The sequence below is a fragment of the Panthera pardus genome, unplaced genomic scaffold (genome assembly GCF_024362965.1).
Source record: "Panthera pardus isolate Hobbes unplaced genomic scaffold, ASM2436296v1 HiC_scaffold_8, whole genome shotgun sequence".
Classification (NCBI taxonomy): Eukaryota; Metazoa; Chordata; class Mammalia; order Carnivora; family Felidae; genus Panthera; species Panthera pardus.
The window spans coordinates 102,753,393-102,771,039 of NW_026527013.1; positions in this window are offsets into that span (position 1 = coordinate 102,753,393).

A 17,647-nucleotide genomic window follows, 5' to 3' on the forward strand; every position below is an offset into this window, starting at 1 on the left:
GATTTTAAAAATTATTTAAACATTTTCTAGGTGCACCTAGGTAGTTCCGTTGGTTAAGCATCCGACTTCAGCTCAGGTCACACTCTTGTGGTCCGTGGGTTCAACCCCTCATCAGGCTCTTTGCTGACAGCTCAGAGCCTGGAGCCTGCTTCAGATCCCGTGTCTCCCTTTCTCTCTGACCCTCTCCTGCTCAAGCTCTTTCTCTCTCTCTCTCTCTCTCAAAAGTAAACATTAAAAAATACATTTTCTATACTATCCATTTATCATTTTATTTATTAAAAATATTTCCCCAGACTAACTTACTCTTTCCTTTTCCTTTCTTTCTTTTTTTCCTCACAATAGTTTTTTGAGCAAGTTATTAACATCCTCATTAGCAGGTGCTCAAAAATATGTATGATCTCTATTTTCTTTATTGCATGGCTTCACATAACAACAAAATTAACAAGATATTTAATTATATTGATTATCCCTAATTTAAAAAAATGCATCTTTCTTGTTGAGAATTTGAAAGCTAAAAAGAACATAAAACTTCCATATAATTAAAGATATAATGCCTGGCATTTTGGACCTTACTTTGTTTTGATATTTTTACTACTCTGAAGATTCATAGATATAAACTTACTTACTAGGTGAAAGTATATATGTATCTTTAAGGCTTTTGATAGATATTATAGATTGCTGTCTGGCAATGTTTTATCATAACAAACTCCCAAAAGGAGTATATGCACATTTTGGTTCTCCACACATTTACAAAATTTGGTTAGCATTATTTCTTTCAATAGTTTTACAAACTTGGTAGTGAAAAGGAAGATTTTATTACTTTAATTCAGTCTTTATCATTTCTGAAACAGTATATTTTCTTATGGTTATTGATCTTTTATTCTTTCATAAATTATCTTATAGTTCATTGCCACTTACAATAAAGGTCTAAGAAGTTTTTTCTTTTTTAATTTATTCATAAGATGACTTTGTATTTTAAGGATAACAGGCATATATCTGCAATACTATTTGTGTCTTTTCTGTCTTGTTATATGTGTTTACCTAAATTACTTACTATTTTATGATATTTTAAAAATATTTTATAGTTAGGTATATTAACTTTTTATTTCTGCTGTAGTCCATTCCATTTATGTTTAGAGTAATTCTTCATATTGAAATTAATGATTACTGGTCTATATATTTTACTTAAACTTTCTTTATATTTTATTTAAATAACCAAAATTTTCAGTTATATGTGTTGGAAATTCCTTTATCCTTGTATTTCCTATATATTCCTATATCCTTATATGTTGTTTCTAGTAGCACTTTGCTTCATATCTATTTAGTCTTTGAAACTTGTTTTGTGCCCATGTTGTTTTTAAATACTAATGAATTTATTCTCCTTTCTCTCTTTCTTAAAACTAGTTTTTACTTTCCTCATTTCCTAATTAAGGCCAATACATCCTTGCCCAAATACTGAAAACATATTTGAGAGTAATTTCTCTAAAATTGAAAATAGATGAAAAGTGGAGAAAAACACATTTACTCTGTCCATCCAGGAAAAAATTATCAGGAAAGATTCATTACAATCTTCTTTTGAATTTTCAGTAAATCCTGTCATTACATAAATCCCCCTATTTTTTTTTCTTGGTATTCATTTGTTTTGTTGCAACTGAATAGACATCTTATGACAATTTAAAGTATATAGGAAAGCTATTTATTCTTGCTTCTTTATTTGTTCCAGGAACATTATCTTTTTCTCATTAAGTTTAAGCAGATTTTATAAATTCTTTTATGTTGTCTATACATGTAAACATATTAGCAGACATAATAATTTTTTTCACTTTATTTCTAAAACATATTTTCTTCTGTTTCATATATAATAGATGCTGGTATGAAAATATAGGGAAATGTTAAATAAAAATGAAGAATGACTTTACCTCACATTTATAATTGTGTCTGTTTCATATTTTAACACTATGCACATTTACTGAATTAAGATGCTTTCTTTTGATTATATGAAAGACAAATTTCTTTACTTGTGAACTCTTAGATTTTCATCAGTAAAAGTTGCTAAATTTAATGAAATCATATTTACGTTTTATAAATAATAGGTAACTATAGGTTTAATTGCATTGTTGATCAATAATAAATCAATAAACATTTGGTTTGGCTCTTAATATTTCATCTTGTACTGGATGATGATTATCAGATTTAATCTGTATATTTGCTACTTTAATGAGATTTTCTTTTCAGTTTAGTATATAATTGTTTTTTATTAATGCTACTTTACCTGTTCAGTCGAAGTCTGACTCAGTCATTAAACTGTCCTGTAACAATTTTGGTTTTGTATTTTCTCTTGTATTTCTATAATTGTGTTTTATGATGTTCTTGGCCCAGTATTAATTTTGTTACTTAGTAAAAGTTCATAATTGTTACATGCACATTGTGGATCTTACACATTATGAATATGAAATAATCCATGGAATTTTTTTACTCATTAATGCTTTTTATATCAAATAATTATTGACATTGAGATTTATTTTTGTTTGTTTGCTAGTGTTCTCCTAGTAAATGTTTCCTACTGTTTGTATTTAAGATTAATTGTTAATTGGGGGACAGCTCTTCTGATAGGCAGTGATTAAAAGATTCGAGCTCCTTCAATTTTTTTGCCTTGTGTCCTTCACCACATGGCAGCCATGTTTCCTGTGAACACTGATGTCTGGCTGGCAGAAGAAGAAAAGGTATAAAGCTTTGCCCTTAAGAAGGTTTTATACAGCAGGCCTTAAAGGGGCAAGACATTTCTGCTCTCATTTTGTGTGGCCCAGAACACAGGATCTTGGTCAAACCTAACTACAAAAAAGGCTAGGAAGTGTGCTGTCAGGAAGGAAAAGTCAGTTTGGTCAATAGCCAACCATCTTTACCAGTAATGTTTTTAAGCATGTCTTTGAGGCACTATGTTTAGAGGTTTTATGTATCTTTTCATCTTTATACTTTTTTTCCCATTTATCCAGGGGAGTAAAGTTTCATTACATTAATTTTCATTTCTGACATACTCAGCCTTATTTGTGTTAACTGGTTTTATGCCTTTGTTTTCTAAGCTTTTTTTTTTTTCATTTTTATTTTTTTTTTTGCTGATTAAAAAAATATTCCAATTGTTTCCAAGTGACTACTTTTAAGCTAAAAAAACATTTTTAATAAATGAAAAAATATGGAAAATGCAAATGTAATACTTAATACACCAGGAAATCTCCAAAGAACTTCAAATATATTAACTCATTTAATGTCCACAATGGCCTTATGATATGGGTAATATTAAAAGTCCTATTTTAAGTATAGGGAAAGTAAAAAAAACATACTTATTTCCTTATTAGATAACAACTGTATATGCACCTAAAATATAGTTTCAAAATGTATAAAACAAAATTGAAGGAATGTAAAAGAGAGACCAATACACCATTATTGTGGGTGATGGTAAAACGTCTCTTAATAAGTAATAGAAAAATCAATAAAACAACAAAAAAATCAGTATATATGAATGTGAGCAAAATCTTTAGCAAAGTTGACCTAATATAAACACAAAACTGTACCCAACAAATGTAGAATGCCCACTTTTTTCAAGTATATAAGAATGATTTACAAAAAGTAATTATGTGCTGAGAGGTCTGCCAAGATGACGACTAGGAGGTTCCTGAATTTCCCTCTTCCCACAGATGCAATGATTGTATAGCTATACACGGAGTAATTTCCTGTGAAAGAAGTCCAGAAACTAGCTAAGAAACCCCTACACATCAGTAAAATGAGAAACTACCCACATCCAAATGGGTCCAAAAAACTGAAGTACTCTCGTCATAAAGCCTACCGCAGGCACAGTGCCTAATGAGGAGGGAAACTTCAACTCCTAGCTTCTCCCCAAGGAGCAAAAATTTTGCACTGCACATCTGGTGTGACAAGTTTTAAGACTCCCACCCAAGGAATGGAGCCCTAGAACACCTAGCTCTGAAAGCCAATGGGGCTTGTGTCCATGGGACTCACAAGGCTATAGCAAACAAAGTGGCCCTTGCCCTGATGATCCCCCCAGAACTCAGCACAGAGAAGAAACAGGGAAAAACACCCATTTCAAAGTTTTTCCCTGGAGGTGATTGATCTACCTGCCTCTTTATAAGCTGACGCTTTAGAGTTCAGCTTCTAATTTAGCACACTTCTAAAGGCTGGTGGTAATCCTCCCCCAGAGACTGGAGAAGCCTGTGGACATGTCCCCAGCCATCTCCTTCTGGCTCACTACAATGATAAAACCAGGTTACCAGTATCTCCCCAAAAGCAATTTGTACACACTTCTGGTATTCCAGCTTTTGAGACTGATGGCCAACAGAGTTTGCATTCAAAATCACCTAGCCCTGGTAGCCAACAGGTTCTGCACTTCATAAATTCCACAGGACTGTAGCAAACAAAGGTGCAGTTTTTAAATGGGCACAGGGGCACGTCCCCTCCTCATGGCTATACACCAGGGTCAGCACAGAGAGAACAGTTAAAAATGCCCATCTCTGTTGGCCCCTAGAAGGGACTTACCTGCAGTTTTCCTAGCTGGTGCCTGAGGGTTGGTCTTCGAATCCATCTATATCTAGGCACTAACTGCAATCCTCTCCTTTGGTACACCTTTGGATCTTGGCACACCCTCAACTACTGGAAGCCACCAGAACAACAAAGGCAGATTGGGAAATCACAAAGGTTTGAGAGACAACCAGGAGCTAACATAGAAAATTATTTCCATTTCCATAGCATAGAAATTAATTGCTTAAGAGAAGAAAAACTATACTGTTCATGAAGGAAAAATTTCTCAAATTGGACTACATTCAAATCTCTACATTTTAGTCAACAAGATGTCACAAAGAATGAAAAGGCTACTCACAGAATTAAGAGAAGATATTTGACACATATCCAAATTCACAAACTATTTTAAAAAACAAACCCTACATGTTAATTTTTAAAGACAAGAAAAAGAAAATTTGAGAACAGATTTGTATTGGTATTAAACTGTATTGTATATCCAAATGGCAAAAACACATATGACCAGGTGTTTACCTTAGCATCATCAGGGAAATGAAGATTGGAAGCAATTGAGATACCACTTACATATCCACCAAAATAACTAGTGTTAAAAAGACAAATATGTGTGAAGATATAGGGCAACAGGAGTGTAAACTGTTATAAGAAAACTTTCAAGTTGAGCATAGGAATTCCTTAAGACCTAGCAATGCCATTATGTACGTATGTACCCAACAGAAATTTGTGCACAAGTGCAGGACGAGACATATACAAAAATGTTCCTAACAGTATTATCTGTAATACCCAGAAGCTGTAAACAGTCCAAATATCTATCACCATTGCAAGCCATCACTAAATGTTAACTCACTGGAATATAGTAAAGCAATTAAAATGAACAAAGTACTGCTACACAACGTGGATAATTATCACAGAGAATATTTACTGAAGAACCCAGATGGAGAAGAACATATTTTAAGGTCCCGAGACCCAAATTCTAACATGCATAGGGTTCCCACACACACAACACCAAACAATTCTTAGCAGCAGGGTGTCCAAGAACTCAACATAATTTGGACAGGATATATCTGGAGACAGTATCAGATTTCATTGGTTAAGTGTTTATTCCTACAAGACTGCTCTCCATCCCTCACTTAAAAAGACAGTTGCAAACCCAGACTGTTACCTGTGCTGCTTCTAACTGACTGGCTACAGATTGGAGGTTACAATGATCTCCTCCTTAGGTTCAATTAATTTGCTAGAGCTGCTTACAGAACTCAGGGAAACACTTACGTTTATAGTGCCAGTTTATTAAAGGGTATGAATCAACAGTCAGATGAAGACATATAAAGCAAAGCATGGGAAAAGGTCAAGGTGTGACCATGCCCTATCCAGGTGCACCATTCTTCCAATATCCTCATGTTCAACAACCTGGAAGTTCTCTGAACCCAGTCCTTTGAGTTTTTATATAAGCTTTATTGCATAGTCAAGTCAACTAAGTCACTGTCCATTGGCTGATTCAATCTCCATCTCCTTTCCCTTCCCAGAGGTCAGGGGATAGAATGAAAGGTTCCCATGCTTTGATCACAGGAACACATTAGTCCTGCAACCAGCCCCCACCCTTGGGGGGATTCAAAATTTTCCCTCATTAACATAACAAAATACACCTTTATTGCCCTTATCATGGGAAATTCCACAGCTTTTAGGATCTGTGAGCTATGGACCACAGAGGAAAACCAAATATATATTTTTATAAATCACCATATTGCAGAACACATACTCTGCTATTCCACTTATGTGAAATTTAAGTATAGGCAAAAATTAAAGTTATTTTCTTTTTTAAATGTTCATTTACTTTTGAGAAAGAGAGCAAGCTGGGGAGGTGCAGAGAGAGAGACAAAGACTCTGAAGCAGACTCCCTGCTGACAGCAGAGAGCTCCATGAGGGGCTGGAACTCAGGAACCTTAAGATAATGACCTGAGCCTAAGTGGATGCTTAAACAGCTCAGCCACCCAGGTGTCCCCAGATGTTTTACTTTAAGAGTACAGTGTAACAAGTCAGTTTGTGTTGTACCAATTTATTGAATATATTTCTTTGTACTTCACTATATTATAGATCAATTGCAATCTGTATTATTGATCAATTTTAAAAATGTTTTGCCATGGAAGCCAATGAAAATGATAACACCACAGCCCAAAACCTCTGGGATGCAGCAAAGTTGTTCATAAGAGTAAAGTATATAGCAGCCCAGGTCTTCCTAAAGAAGGAAGAAAGGTCTCAGATACATAACCTAACCTTATACCTTAAAGAACTGGAAAAAGAACAGCAAATAACAGGAAGTAATAAAGATTAGAGCAGAAATCAATTCTATCGAAACCAAAAGTGGAACAGATCAATGAAACCAGAAACTGGTTCTTTGAAAGAATTAACACAATTGATAAGCCACTAGCCAGTTTGATCAAAAAGGAAAAGACCCAAATAAATAAAATCAAGAATGAGAGAGACCACAACCAACAAAGCAGAAATAAAAACAATAAGAAGAGCATATTATGAGCAATTATACACCATGGGCAATGTGGAAGAAATGGAAAAGTTCCTAATAACATATAAACTACCAAACTGAAACAGGAAGAAATAGAAAATTTGAACAGACCCATAAGCAGTAAAGAAATTGAATTAGTAATCAAAAATCTCTCAAAACACAAGAGTCCAGAGCCAGATGGCTTTCCAGGAGAATTGTACCAAACATTTAAGGAAGAATTATCACCTATTCTCTTGGAGCTGTTCCAAAAAATAGAAATGGAAGGGAAATTTCTAAACTCTATGAAGCAAGAATTACCTTGATTCCAAAACCAGACCCCATGAAAAAGGAGGGCTACAGAGCATTTTCCCTGATGAACATGGATGCAAAAATCCTCAACAAGCCAACTGGATCTGACAATACATTAAAACAATTTTTCACCATGACCAAGTGGGATTTATACCCAGGATGCAGGGCTGGTTCAATATCTGCAAAACAATCAATGTGATTTACCACATCAATAAAAGGACAAGAACCATATGATCCTCTCAACAAATGCAGAGAAAGCATTTGACAAAATACAGCATCCTTTCTTGATAAAAACCCTCAAGAAAGTAGGGATAGAAGGATCGTACTTCAAGATCATAAAAGCCATATATGAAAGACCCAATGCTAATATCATCCTCAATGGGGAAAAACTGAGAGCTTTCCCCCAAAGGTCAGAAACAAGATAGGGATGTCCACTCTCGCCACTGTTATTCAACATAATATTGGAAGTCTTAGCCTCAGCAATCAGACAACACAAAAAAATAAAAGACATCCACATCATCCAGGAGAAGGTCAAACTTTCACTCTTTGAAAATGACATGATACTGTATACAGAAAACCCAAAATATTCCACCAAAAACTGCTAGAACTGGTCCATGAATTCAGCAAAGTTGCAGGTTATGAAATCAAGGCACAGAAATCGGTTGCATTCCTATACACCAATAATGAAGCAACAGAAAGAGAAATCAAGGAATTGATCCCATTTACCATTACACCAAAACCCATAAAATACCTAGGAATAAAACTAAGCAAAGAAGTAAAAATATATACACTGAAAACTATAGAAAACTTATGAAAGAAATTGAAGAAGACACACACACACACACACACACACACACACACAAACACACAAAATGGAAAAATATTCCATGCTCCTGGATGGATGGGAAGAACAAATATTGTTTAAATGCCAATACTACCCAAAGCAATCTACATATTCAATGCAATGTCTATCAAAATAACACTAGCATTCTTCACAGAACTAGGACAAACAATCCTAAAAATTGTATGGAACCAGAAAAGACCCCGAATAGCTGAAGCAATCTTGAAAAAGAAAACCAAAGCATGAGCCATCACAATGCCAGACTTCAAGCTGTATTACAAAGTTGTAATCATCAAGACAGTATGGTATTGGCACAAAAACAGACACTCAGATCAATGAAACAGAATAGAAAACCCAGAAATGGACCCACAAATATATGGCCAACTAATCTTTAACAAAGCAGGAAAGAATATCCAATGGAATAAAGACAGTCTCTTCAGCAAGTGGTGTTGGGATAACTGGACAGAGACATGCAGAAAAATGAACCTGGACCACTTTCTTACACCATACACAAAAATAAACTCAAAATGGATGAAAGATCTAAATGTAAGACAGGAAGCCATGAAAATCCTCGAGGAGAAAGCAAGCAAAAACCTCTCTGACCTTGGCTGCAGCAACTTGTTATGTGACATGTCTCTGGAGGCAAGGGAAACAAAAGCAAAAATGAAGTATTGAGAGTACATCAAAATAAAAAGCTTCTGCACAGCAAAGGAAACAATCAGCAAAACTAAAAGGCAACTGACAGAATGGGAGTAGATATTTTCAAATGATGTAACAGATAAAGGGTTAGTATCCAAAATCTATAAAGAACTTATCCAAGGCAACACCCAAAAAACAAATAATCCAGGGAAGAAATGGGCAAAAGACATGAATAGACACTTCTCCAAAGAAGACATCCAAATGGCCAACTGACACGTGAAAAAATGCTCAACATCACTCATTATCAGGGAAATATAAATCAAAACCACAATGAGATTCCACCTTATACCTGTCAGAATGGCTAACATGAACAACTCAGGCAACAACAGATGTTGGTGAGGATGCGGAGAAAGAGGATCTCTTTTGCGCTACTGGTGGGAATGCAAACTGGTGCAGCCACTCTGGAAAACAGTATGGAGGTTCCTCAAAAAATTAAAAATAGAACTACGACCCAGCAATTGCACTACTAGGTATTTATCCAAGGGATACAGGTATGCTGCTTCAAAGGGGCACATGCATCCCCATGTTTATAGCAGCACTATCAACAATAGCCAAAGTATGAAAGAGCCCAAAAGTCCATCGATGGATGAATGGATAAAGAAGATGAATATATATATATATATATATATATATATATATATATATATACATATATATACACACACACACATATACATATATACATATATATACATATTATACATATTCATATACATATATGTATATATATGTATATATATACATATTCATCTTCTTGTATATATATGTATATGTATGTATATATATCTTGTATATACATATATATGTATATATATGTATATATACATATTCATCTTCTTTATCCATTCTTTATCTTTTTATTTATTTATCTTATTATCTATTTATTTATCTTATTTATTTATCTTCTTTATCCATTCACATATATATATGTATATATATCCATTTACACACACACACACACACACACACAAAGGAGTATTACTCGGCAATCAAAAGGAATGAAATCTTGCCATTTGCAACTACGTGGATGGAACTAGAAAGTATTATCCTAAGCAAAATTAGAGAAAGACAACTATCATATGACTTCACTCATGTGAGGACTTTAAGATACAAAACAGATGAACATAAGGGAAGGGAAGCAAAAATAATATAAAAACAGGGAGGGGGACGAACATAAGAGACTCTTAACTAACTTGGATGTAAATTTTAAAAATGTATAATAAAATAGTATTTTTATGGAAAAATAAATAATAAATAAAAATGTTTTGCTAATTTTTAATGTCACATTTAGAGTGCATGAGAGACCAGTTTAAGAAATCTTCCATACATTGAGAGGATACGATTGAATACAGCGATATAGTTTACATTATCCTTATTCATATGTAATTCTGCCAGGGAGTTCCAAGTATGAAGAGAGGAAAAAATGAATCTCATAGAAGTCATACAGAAATAATACCCCAAAGGGCGGGCGCCTGGGTGGCTCAGTCAGTTAAGCGACTGACTCGATTTCTATTCAGGTCAGGATCTCATGGTTCATGAGTTTGACCCCTTCATTGGGCTCTCTGGTGTTAGCATGGTGCCTGCTTGGGATTCTCTCTCTCTCTCCCTGTCTCTTTGTCCCTCCCCTGCTCATTCATTCTCTCTCTCTCTCTCTCTCTCTCTTTCAAAATAAGTAAACTTGGGGAAAAAAAAGGAAATAATATCCCAAGATCAAGGAAGGAAGGAAGGAAGGAAGAAAAAAACTCCAAACATGGATCTGAGAATAGACCTCTCACAACATGAAGACATTGTGCAAGAAATTTTGAGGGTACCTGAAAATTAACCTCATCTAATCTGAAAAATAGATGAAACATTAATATCATCTAATCTGAGAAATAGATGAAATACTCTTTACTTGTCTGTATTACAATTTTTGAAATCCTGAATTGTAACATGACTTCCTTCATTAGTAGGGAAGAAGGAGAAAAAACAAATAGAAACTCAAAGCACAAAAGTACTTTTCCATGGGTGTTTGACGAAAAAAAAAGAATCCTGTTTCTTTAAAAGCTTAATATAGCACATAATCAGAAATGAATAAAAGAAAAATTCAGTGTACAAAAATATTAAACTTTTTTTTTAATTGAAACTTTTGTTTATTAAAGAGCAGTCAATTATTGGAAGAACCCTGGTGAAAAGGTTTGTATTAACTGGAGCTGAATAAGAATAAAAGTGTTGTGTAGAGAACAATGGCTCTGTCTTGAGCCCCAACTCTGGGGCACACAGACTATGTTAAGCCAAACAGTTTTTCTCACAGAGCATTTGAAATATTCATAGGTCCCACACTAGAATAAATTTATTGCTACTATAAGATATATAAAAGGTTGATAAACTGCATTCCTGACCTTGGAGAACTTTGTTGGCATATTAAGAGACTTTGATACATAGCAGAATGCAGGCATGCTTTGTGATTTGTTGACTGCACGGTGCTGGGCCTGCTCTATTAGGTGCTTGCAAAACCAAGGGGAATCTGGAGAAGGCAGCCCGTGCGTGTGAATGAACTGTGCTCTTGCTGGCAAATGCAGCTAGTGAAAACTCTAGGGATTTAAATGTTAAACAACTCCATTTAAACCCCACACAAACCCAAACTTTATGACATATATATTGTTCCCTGCAGTATGTCTCTTTGGTTTTCTGCTGTCTCTTTGCTTTCCTGACTGGTAACATAGTATTTGACCCTCTGTACCTTGTTTACAAAGTGTTGCCTCATTCAGCACATTGGGGCTCTAATGAGTGACAGCAACAGCCAGGAGAGGCTACGTTGTGAAAAGTAAAACCAAGCAGGGTTTTAATAACGTGAGTGCTGAGCCCTGTTAGCTCCACACAAACGTCCTTGAAATAGACAGGCTTGAATGACAAACTGGGGGGTGAAAAGTGGGAAATACTGGAGTGAAGGAAGCACTGGGAACATAAATTGTTAAAATTCATTTTTGGTTTATATACCAGAAGGCTCTAGTTAAAGCCCAAAGCATTACTACAAAATTTATATGAAAAAGTTGTAAATTGTATTGCTTGTTCTCTATTTAACATAGAACTATCATCTGTTTTATTCAAGGGGTGAGTTTGAGGTTAAAAAAGTATACTGGCAACAGAAATATAATTAAATTCACCAAAGTGATAAGACAATTTTAATTTTTCTAGCCCAGTCCAATGTATCATTTATCATCTACGGATTAGATCAGATTTTTCAATGCTTTCCAACTGAAATCTATCCTATCTTATTTACAGCAGAACATTCTATTCCCAAATAATGTTTTCCTGTTTCTGGAAGAGGTAATTAGGTACATTCAAAGAGATCTGTACTGAAAGAAAGGAGCATCTCTTTCAGTTGGACTGAGTACAATCAGACGACAAACCTGCAGGTTTCTTAGCCCACAAGTAGTAAAATAACATTGGATATAATTTCCTCTCTTGTTTCTTGCTTTCACTTTAGCAAGGATTACCCTTCCACTGTGTAGGTTCTGACAACAAATACATTATATGTTCTCACCATTTACCCATAGTGAGCACTGCAGATGCCTTGATTATCTGTGGTTGCTTGAGAAGCTGACACTAGAGCTTTGAGTTTCTCTCCACTCCCGTGCTATTAGCAGGTGGATTCTTGGTGTATGCCTAGGAGAAGAACATCTGGGACTCCCCTTCTGATGTCTATAGCAGGGGATTGGGTATTTATGTTTGCCAGACCAGTAGTTAACTAGTTCATTATTGGCTTTAAAAAAAAGGTCATCTATAACCTTATTTAGACTAACTTGAAACATTCTTTCTGGAATGTTGGGGGTTGATAGGTTTGCCTTCTTCTAGTGAGTTGAATGTTTTGTAGACACAATACCTCTATAAATTTTAAAGTTTAGAATGTTGGATGGTAGAATTTTTCAATGATTTTGAAGGGAATATCCCTTTCTATTATCCTAGAAATAACTCATAAAATTGCTATTACATCAACCACAATAAATTATCTTATTTCATACGTGAATAAAACAGCAAAAATATTAAGGGTTATTGGTTGTTAAACATATCAATGTGTAATGTCATTTAGAATAATTACTTTGGAAAATTTCATGGCTTCAATGTGTTCTGGCATAGAAAGATTTGCATGTGAGCTCATGTGTGCCTGTTACTCGAATTCCTTGCCTTTGATACAAAATATTCTCTCTATTACTTCTTTTATTCATGAGGTTTGGCTCTGAAAGTAATTAGGCTTCTAGAAATTAGACTCTTGAATTTTTATAATGTACTGAATATTTTGCATTTGCCTCCTCAGATCCACCTTTTCCTCTTCACCCTGCGCTGTGTCCCAGGAAGCTGCCATCCACTTGCTTCTTTGCCTTCTAGCTGTCAGTTATGCTGTGCCAATGGGAGGCACCACTAGGAGATTCAGACAGTAAAGAAAAAAGCTTTGCTAAGTCCTTCTATTGAAAACCAAAGCATCTTTCAGTCAGCCCTCTTCATCCTGCTGGACTATCATTTGCCAAAAACCTCCCTGTCTTAGCCCCTTGGAGTTGCTAATTGCTCCCCAGTGTAACTCCCATAGACAAGAGCTGGTGTTCTGCATCATCTTTATCAGTTTCCCTCAACCCTTTTCAAAACATTGTAAGTAATCTCTTAATTACACTCTTCAATCACCCACTGGGAGTGTGCTACTACTGGGTCCCTGACTGATAGGTGTAAATTTTAGAGTTCACCAGAAAACACATGTTTTTGTTTGGTTCCTTGATTGTTACAATTAAGCCTTCGCTTTTAGAACAATTTGAAAAGGAGTGGTTAAAGGAGTGATTCAGAAAAAGTGACAAGGGTAGTATCTTTAGAATCAACTTTTGCAGGTCTAAAGTGGCTATTCAGAGTAGAAGGGCTCTCATTTGTGCATCAAAGATCTGGCTTTTTTGGCTACCAACCAGAATACCTAGTGGTCAAACCTCATATTGCCCTGAATTCATCTGCATTTGCCTTGATAAAGTCACCTCTTGACTGTCCAAAGCATTAGATACTTTTGGTCACTCTTTATAAGTTGACTTAATTATAACATGTAATTGTGACCACTTTTTTTTTTCTTCTGAAAACAATGTCCTTTGTTTTTTATAAGATGTAAAATCACAGGTTCTGCTCTCAAGGTACTTACAATTTTATTCGGTTAAATAACTATATACTTACAGAAAATTTCATACAGTAAGTAAAACATTACATAGATATTATATTAAGTGGTTGCTGTAGGTATTAAATAATGTGCCTATTCACGTGAGGAAGATGGAATGTATACTGATAGATTAAAATAGCAAAGAAAGTTGGGGCACCTTGGGTGCGCAGTCGGTGGAACGTTACACTCATGATTTTGGCTCAGGTTATGATTGCAGGGTCGTGGGATAGAGCCCGCTTAAGATTCTCTCTCTTTCCCTCTGACCCTTTCTCCTGTTCATGCATGCTCTCGTTCTCTCTCTCTCTCTCTCTTTAAAAATAAAATTTGAAACAAAATTTAAAAACAGCAAAGAAACTTTATCTCAAAGTGGGTATTTATCTTAATGAGTTGGTCCTTATTCAGCAGGATGCATAGTTAAATGGTAAGTGGAATGCATACTGTGAGATGAACTCAGTGATACTGTCAAGGTCAAGTTACAAGGTGTAGAAACAGTAAAGCACCCGCCATGTTCTGCATGTTCTATTTGCAGGCAACGAAAGAGAATGTTTCAAAAGTAACATAAAAACCACTGAAATATTTTTAGTAGGAAAATTATTTTTTGAAAGCTGTAATTTAGGAAGATTAGTCCAGGGGACTGAACAGTTGTACACCATGAACAGTTGGAATCATGATTGACCCAAAGCTGCTTAACACATAAAACAAATTCTTCCATTAGTTGAAAGCTTTACACTTTAAACAATGTGTTCTTTATTTTATTAACTGGTTCATATTCACTATAAAAAATTTAAAAGCATGCACACTAACACAAAAGAGCAAAGAAAACATAAATTCTCCCATAGTTTTACCACTTATTTTGATATGCACATCTTTGTAGATTTTTGTCAATACTTACAGAGAGAGATCTAAAACCAAATGGCTAAAATTTCCGGGCATAGAACCTTAAAGTGTGTCTAAAACTAATTATGGCAAGTGGTCGAATGAAAGCACTATTTAAGGGGAAAAACTACTACTAATATTCAGAGGCAGATGATAATAAAGGATAAGTGTTCACAGATCTTCCCAATTTTAAGAGAAACAAAGAATTGGATTTTTATATCTATATATGTAGGCAACAAATACCATTTTAAAAATGTGTGGACAAATACCTTTAAGGGCCCAAAACCAAAAACAACCTATAAACAAAATAGCCTCTCTTTTGTTTGCTATATTTAGCTCAGGAATAGGGTATAGCCAATAAAGCTTGGTTTAAAACCCCAAGCTCTGGAGTTAAATCCATCAAGTTCAAGTCTCAGCTCTGTTATTTATTATGTGAATTTGAACATATTCTGTCAGCTGTTTAATCCTCAGTTCCCTCCTCTGTAATTCAAGGGTAAAATGTTTGCCTCATAGAATCATAAGGTTTAAGTAAGATAAAAAATGTGTTAACACACCACAAGGGATATACTAAGTGGTCAGTCAATATTAGAATCATTTTAGGGGTGCCTGGGTGGCTCAGTTGGTTAAGCATCTGACTTCAGCTCAGGTCATGATCTCACCGCTTGGCTAGTGAGTTCCAGCCCCATGTTGGGCTCTGTGCTGACAGCTCAGACCCTGGAGCCTGCTTTGGTTTCTGTGTCTCCCTCTCTTTCTGCCCCTCCCCTACTTGTGCTCTGTCTCCCTGCCTTTCAAAAACAAACATTAAAAAAAAAAAATTATGTAAGTAGTCCCATGAATACACAATGCTTTCAATTCTACTTTTTTTGTTTTGTAAGAAGTTTTCTGAGCACCTGTTTGTCAACGAGTACATAGAATTTCATCATATATATGTGGGCAAGTATTTATATTTAGCCAGTCCCTCATTGATAGACTTTTAGGAATGTTTCCAGGGGCACGTGAGTGACTCACTCATTTCAGTACCCGACTCTTGGTATCAGCTCAGGTCATGATCTCGTAGTCATGAGATCCAGCCCCGTGTCAGGCTCTGCACTGAGCACAAGGCTTGCTTGGGATTCTCTCTCTTCCTTCTCTCTCTGCCCCTCGCATGCATGTACTCATGTACTCTCTCTCTCTCTCAAAATAAATAAAGTTTAAAAAAAAAAGAGAAATGTTTCCAATTAATGTTTTTAAATTTCATCATGGTTAGTGTTATTTATACTATATACTATATTATATATATAAGATGCCTTAACTTTCTTCCTAAGAGTAAATGCCTAGAAGTAGAATTGTTTGTGGAATAATATATTTCTAAGGCTGTTGATGTTTTGCCAATTAATCTTGTCCACAAAGTAAAATATTTTACATTTCCTTCAACTGTATATGAGTGCTTATTTCTGTACTTATGTTGGGTGCTTCTCAATGTGCTTTGAAGTATTTCCTTCTATGTTACTTGAACCTGTGAACACTACAGTATGAATAACTTCCTTCATTTGACTGTTAAGGAATTTGGAATGCAGATTAATTTTCTCAGGTTCACATAGTCAGTTAATAAGAGAACTAGGACAAGAATGTAGGTCTGAAGAAGTCCTTTCATTTGCAATCTTTTGTATAATTCCTTGTTGTTTATAAAGGATGATTACCTTTGAAATTATTAGTTAAGAGCTATTTAATAATGCCTCAATTAAATTGCATACTAATGCCTTTTTATTTGCTAAAGATACACCCCAGCATTTTGACATGCCACTAAAGTTTTTAAAAAAAGGTTTCATTTTGGGGAAAGTGACAGCAAGCAGGATTAAGGAGGCCATTCCAAATTGTTTGTATTACATTTACCTTTAAAGATAAATGTGATGCCCATTTTTAAATTTAGTAGTTAGTTAACTATTTTTCAGTGTAAATGGCATGCACTCATTCACTTATTTATTTAACAAATGTTTATGGAGACCTAACCGGGACCAAAGTGCTATGGAAAGATAGACAATGAGTCACACACCCGCCTCTCCAGGAATCTATATGATATTTGGCATTTCTCTATCACTCTAATATATGTCAACAGTTTTGATTAAAATAGTAGTACATTTTAAAAATTCTTCATGCAAATGGACCCATATTACAATAAATGGGACTTTTCTCAAATGAGATGCTAGAAATTGCAGAAACAAAATGAATATAGACAGTGCAAAAGATTATAATGTAATCATCCTACTTGTCACAAATAAGACCAGTGCCTGGAAACTCTGGCTACCTGTTTTCTAGACAAGTGAAGTGCACTATTTGCATAAACATGCAGAAGTATTGAGGTGACTTTTTGAAACTCCAGGTTGTTCTACTCCCATGGCATTCATTCTCAGCTAAGGACACATTCTCCCAACAGTGACTATACTAATTCATGCTTTTAGTCTCAGAATTTCCAAGCCAAGCCCTCTGGCCTCCTACTCATGTCTGTTTGTTCATTTGTTTGCTTGCTCTTATCCCTCCACTCTGCTTTTTTATTGAAAGCAGAGAAAGAAAGAACACAAGCATGTTATGTCTCATAATTATCATCCCAGTTAGAGAAGCATATGCAAAATGTTTGCAAGCAGTTCTTGAAGCAATTACTTTTTAATAAATATGAAAACAGTAGTATGAGATGAAATAGAATTGATTTAAATCACTCATTTATATCACTACTATT